The sequence below is a fragment of the Pinus tabuliformis genome, chromosome 7 (genome assembly GCF_031772625.1).
Source record: "Pinus tabuliformis cultivar Carrire ecotype Pingquan chromosome 7, CPIR1, whole genome shotgun sequence".
NCBI lineage: Eukaryota > Viridiplantae > Streptophyta > Pinopsida > Pinales > Pinaceae > Pinus > Pinus tabuliformis.
Genome location: NC_142293.1, coordinates 1,834,299,575 through 1,834,305,903, shown reverse-complemented (window position 1 = coordinate 1,834,305,903; position 6,329 = coordinate 1,834,299,575).

Below are 6,329 nucleotides of genomic sequence, written 5' to 3'. Positions count from 1 at the left end.
TATCTCTAACCTAGATATTGTTATTCATAAATGGGGGGGGGGGGGTTGTTACATAGTATAACAGGAGCTAATTTGTAGGATCATGCTGGAAATAGGGAAACTTGTGAAGCGAATATTGGGAAAACAAGGAGAAGTCATAACTTCTTCAGTTTTCAACCAAATTGGATGCAAAAAGAGGCTAGATAACCATTTTTGGACATTCTGGACTTATTGGAGTAGGTTTCAAAAGCATTTGAGCATTGTAAGCACAATTTTTCACACTTTTGAGACCAAGGAGACATATCCCAGGAGGGGTGAACTCCTTTATCATGTGCTTGTTATAATGTGTTTTTGATGATATTCTGTACATGTTTATGCTGTTGTTTAGTTTCTTATTTATGTTAAATTTCTCATAAAATAAACATAAAAAACTATTAATTCTTGCAAAAATGAGAATAATCTGAGAAGAATCTTAGCACAACAATATAATATTCTAAATCATATCAATTTGGTATCAGAGCTCTAGGTTTGCTTTGTGGAAAAAGGGTTTAATTGTTTGCAAGTTTATGTCATGCTTACAATGTTAAAAATCAAAAGAGGAGAAGGAAAGATGGTTGGAAGCCTTGAAGTTGGGTCAAGGGGAAGGAGAGCAAGGTTGCCACAATCTCCAACGCTAGTTGAACCTCGAGTTGCAGTTGAGACTCCAGAGATCATGTATCATGAAGGAGAACCTACAAACATGAAAAAAGATGAGAAGACCTTCAAAAAGGCTTTATTTGATATGGCGTAGATGGTGAAGGTCCTCTATGAAGAGAGGAATACCAAGTTCCAAGGGGAAAGTTCCAAACCTCCTAAAGGAGAAGGATCTTCAGGAGGAGGTAATGGAAATGGAGACAAAGCTCCACCCTCTCCACCATCTTCTTCATCTTATTCTCCACACGCATCTTCACCCTCTTCCACTAACACAACCCTTATTCATACTCATCATCGGACTTCAAAAGGAACTGGTAAATCACCTTTTTTAAAACTTGAAGTTAAATTTGAGCTGCCCATGTATAATGGTGAAGTGAATACATAGAAGCTTGATAATTGGATTAGTCAGTTGGAGGTCTATTGTAGGATTCAAAGTCTTCAAGAAGGTGACATAAAAATTCAGTTATCTTCCTTGAGAATGGAGGGTGCAACAATGGTATGGTGGGAATCAAAAACCCGAGAGGAGATTAAAAAACGTGGTAAGATCTCAATTTCTTGGAATATTTCATTGCTGCAATCAAAAGATAATTCTACCCTCTAGCTTATATGTAGAAAGCCATCATGAATTGGTAAAACTTTAGACGGCTTAAAGGCCAAAATGTGCAAGATTACACCCAAGAATTCAGAAAAGGTCTTTGATGTTAGGTATAGATTTGCAATCACAAGACACATTGCTGAAGTACATAGGGGGTTAACACAGTTACCTTAGGCATACTATCTTAATTTTTAATCCCAATAATCTAGATGATGTGTGTGTGCAAGCCACTCATCTTGAGGCAAGAGGGAAAAACACTCCAAAAGAAGGTAGTAAAAATCCATTTAAGCGTAAAGGAAAGGAAAAGGCTTTCAAAGGGAAGGCAAAGAAAAATGCGTCTATCAAAAAATAAGGAGAGAAAGTTACATGCAAACATTGTTTCGGAGAGGGTCACGATGAAGCTCATTGTTGGAAGCTTCATCCCAAAATGAGACCAAAGAAAAACAACAATAAGGGAAAACAAAAGACAACTGCAACCACTCAACGGGATTTGGGATCCGATTCGGGTGATGAAACTAAAATCACAGCCATGGGGTTAAAAGGAAAAGAATCCATTGCTAGCACTAGTTCTTCAAACTCACAAAATGAAACTCCAAATGAAAAGAGGAGAATATAGATTTTTCACATAAGGGTGATATCAAAACACACCAAGATTGATACACTTTTCGATAGTGGCTCTCAAGCCAATATTATCTCTGAAAGCATGGTCAAAAGTTTAAAATTGCAAATCGTTCCACATCATAAACCATATCCACTTGGATGGGTGTGTGACAATGCACAATTGTAGGTTACTAGAAAGTGTAAATTGAAATTCACTATTACTACAAATTTCATAGATGAAGTGGAGCTTGACATTGTGCTGTTAGATATCTTTGGCATAGTTCTGGGTAGCCCATACCTTTATGACATAAAATCTATCTTCCATAGACATGAAAATAAATAGCATTTATTCAAAGATGGAGTAGAATATATTGTGGAAGCTCACAGCAAGAAAACAAATCTTTCGCTTGTTAATGCAGGGCAGATGAAAAGACTAGTGAATTTGAGCAAAAATTTTGTGCTTCTCATGATCAAACCCAGGAATGATGTTGATAATGAAGATTTTAAAGGTTATGATTCAAATTTTAAATTTGAATTGGTTGACGTAATTAACCAATATGATGAGATGTTTTAGGAACCAAAGGGATTACCTCCCAAGAGAGGAATCCAACATGAGATACAGTTGCAACAAGATTTTCCTCTTCCTAACATTGGCATGTACAGGATGTCAGTGATGGAAAACACAAAAATTAAGAAGAAAATTCAAGAGTTGTTGAACAAAGGTATCATCAGACCATCTTTGTCGCCATGTGGTTCACCTATTTTCTTGGTGCCAAAGAAGGATGGAACATGATGCATGTGTGTGGACTTTCGTGCATTAAAAAAAATTACGATAAAGAACCATTACCCATTGCCTAGAATAGATGATTTACTTGATAAATTGAAAGATGCAAAGTATTTTACTAAGTTGGACCTAAGAAGTGGCTACCATCAAATTAGAATAGTTGAAAGAGACATTTGGAAGACAACATTCAAAACAAAACAGAGTTTGTTTGAATGGTTGGTTATGTTGTTTAGTTTATGTAATGCTCCCGCTACATTCATGCGTGTGATGAATGATGTATTGAGGCCATTTCTTGATGAGTTTGTCATAGTATACTTAGAGTAAATATTAATTTTCAGTAAATCTTGTGATGAACATGTCATACATGTAAGAAAAATACTTAATTTGAAAAAAGAACATTTGTATCTTAAGATGTCAAAGTGCGAGTTTGGAAAAACTTCTTTAGTTTACTTGGGTCATATTGTTGGAGGAGGTGAGTTGAAAATAGATCCGTCAAAGTTTGATGTAATTATGAATTGGCCAAGGCCCAAGATAGGTACATAGGTAAGAATTTTTCTGGGAGCAACCCAATATTGGAGGAAATTCATTGCCAATTTTTCTCTTATAGCAAAACCTTTGCATGTAGTGACAAGCGTGAAAAAGGTTTTTTAGTGGGGAGGCAAACAACAAAAGGCCTTTGATGCATTGAAGGAAAAAATCAGTATAGCTCCAGTACTTGCACTTCCAAACTTGAGATAGTCCTTTGAGATCCAGACTGATGCTAGTGAGCACGCTATGGGTGCAGTCCTCATGCAACATGGTAAGGCTATCTGTTTTCATTCGAAAACTTTTAATGGTGTAGTGATTAATTATCTTACATATGATAAGGAATTGTATGCATTGGTGAAAAGTGTGAAAAAATGGAAACACTACTTGATGGATAAGGAAATAGTCATTCACACTAATCATCAACCATTGCAATACCTACAATCATAATCAAAGCTGTAGCAATCAAGGCACTTCCGATGGATGGGTTTTCTTCAACAATTCCACTTAGTAATCAAGTATAAGAAAGGTATCTACAATAAAGTTTTTGATATGCTTTCTAGGCCTATTGTTAGTGAACTACTTCTCAAGCATAATTGTATTTTACTTGAAAGTTATTTTGAGCAATATGCATTAGAAAATGAATTTCAAGATGTTTATGCAAGCTTGATTCAAGGTAAACAAGTAGAGGAATTGAATTATCATTTGCATGATAACTTGTTGTACCATCTTGGCAAGCTTTGTATTCCACGGGGAGAAAGAGTTAACATCATAAGAGAGGCACATCTCTTATTGTTGGTCATTTTAGTGTAAGTAAGACGGTGGCACATCTACAAAGGTATTGTTATTGGCCTCGTATGCTTGAAAGTGTGTCTCGTTTTATTAAAGGATGTTCATTATGTGCAATCAGTAAACCTAAAAATAGAAAGTTAGGATTTTACACAACACTTCTGATTCCTACACGACCGTGGGAGAGTGTTTCTATGGATTTCTTATCAGGTCTTCCATTGTCAAAAATAGGTCATGATTACTTGTATGTAGTTGTGGATAGGTTCAAAAAAATGTGTATTTTGATCCCATGTAAAAAGAAAGTTATAGCTAAACAAATTGCTCAGTTTTTCTTTCAGAATGTTTGGGTGAATTTTGGATTGCCCACATCAATTGTTAGTGATCGAGATTATTGCTTTGTTGGGAATTTTTGGTCAAGCTTGTGGGGAGTCATGGTCACCAAATTGAAAAAATTACAACTTTTCATCCACAAACAGATGGCTAAACATAAGTGGTGAACATAACAATGATACATCTTCTTCGTGGGTATTGCAGCAAGCATCCTAAGTTGTGGGATGAACATTTTCACTATATTAAACATGCTTACAAAGGGAAAGGGCTTTGGGAATTTTGACGATAATCACCAAGGGCATAATAACCCAAATGTCCAACACATGTTACAGTAGTCATGAAGCTGCCAAGAAAGTATGGCACCTGGTTGATATAAACAATGTGCATGTAAAGAGTCAACAAAGGAATGCAATGAGCTAGAAATGAGTCTACATGCAATCCACACCAAGTGTTTAGGTTATTGACCTCAAAACGACGTGTTAAAGCTGAAATACGTGGGGACCTTTCATTTCAATATCTGATCTATGTCTCCAACACTCACGCCAACAGTATACAATTGTTTTTTCGAGGTGCTTTAACACTTGTTATCATTCGTACTTGGGAAAGGCCAGTTTTTTGCAAATACATCCCTCACCTATTGCTACCAAGGCATAACAAAGGAGAAGAGAGTCTTATCTCATGTGAAGGAAATCACTGAGTGCTTTCATTGTGGTGCAATAAAGGAGGAAGCACAGCCATTTTGTTTTTCCATGATTATACGATACTTCACAAACATGCTCGATCAAGTTTGTAAATATTTTAACAGAATGCAGAAGCGGAATCCTTTGAACCCCCGTCAGAAAGGACCTTCCTCAATTTTAGATGATCACCTATCACATTCTCTTTTCTCCACTATTTTTGATAGAAATGTTTATAGTGTTGATGACGAATATTCACCTCCATAATTATTGCTATGCATAGTATACTGATCTCGAGGGACTCATGGATCACCTCAAAATGCTATTAAGTGTAATATTTATTTTACATTTGCCCATGTTTATGGATGCCACTGCATGGGAATCCTCCCTTTGGGGTTTTTTTAAGGTTAACACTTGTGCTCTTAAGAAATGCAAGCTCAATTGAGAGATGGCTAAGAGTTACATGCTTTAAAGCTTAGATAAGCAATAACTAAAGCTTTATCAGTTTTAAACTGGCTTACATACAAGAATGAGATTTGTAATGGTAAAATAGCTTCCTCTTTCTTTCTGAAGCTCTCTAGTAGCAATGGTCATATTTGACTGCAAACTCAATTGAAAGCTTTGGTACAAAAAGTGTTTTGATTGACATGAAATTATTTCTTACACAATTGTTAACATGGTATTTTAGAAGGTAGACACTGTGAATTGACAACAAATAATGTGATTACACCCCAAAAGCGTTACAACAATGTTGCGTGAAACTTCTAGGAACCCAACGTTTCAGGTCGTATTACCCGAAACTCAAAAACTCAACTGAAACTTACCGTCATGTAACCATCTATGAGAGTTAATATAACATTGGTTTTCCTTCTAAAGTGTCATTTATGGGTCTTATTCCCATATATATATATATATATATATATATATATATATTGTCATGTTCCTGGAGGTTTGAGTTTTGGCAGGCTATGTGCTTCCTTTTTTATCTACTGTACTGATTTGGTCGCTAAACTGCTCCATCCTCCATTCAAGTGTTTTCTAATAGCTTTTGTTTTTTCAGATAATTTAGGAATATATTTATGTACATAATTCAGAATTCCCAAAAATCTTTGGATTTTATTTTTGTCTTATAATTCATCTGGAAAACTAGTTATCTTTTGTACAATGTGGGGCTGCATCTGAATTTGTCCATTGATGATGCTTATTCCAAGAAATTCAATAGTTTCCTTGAACAATTCTATTTTTCGATAAGATAATACAATCCCATGTGCTTCCACTTATTTTATGAATATATATAGATGGAGAATATGTTCTTCAATATTTTCACTATAAATTAATATGTCATCAATATATACAA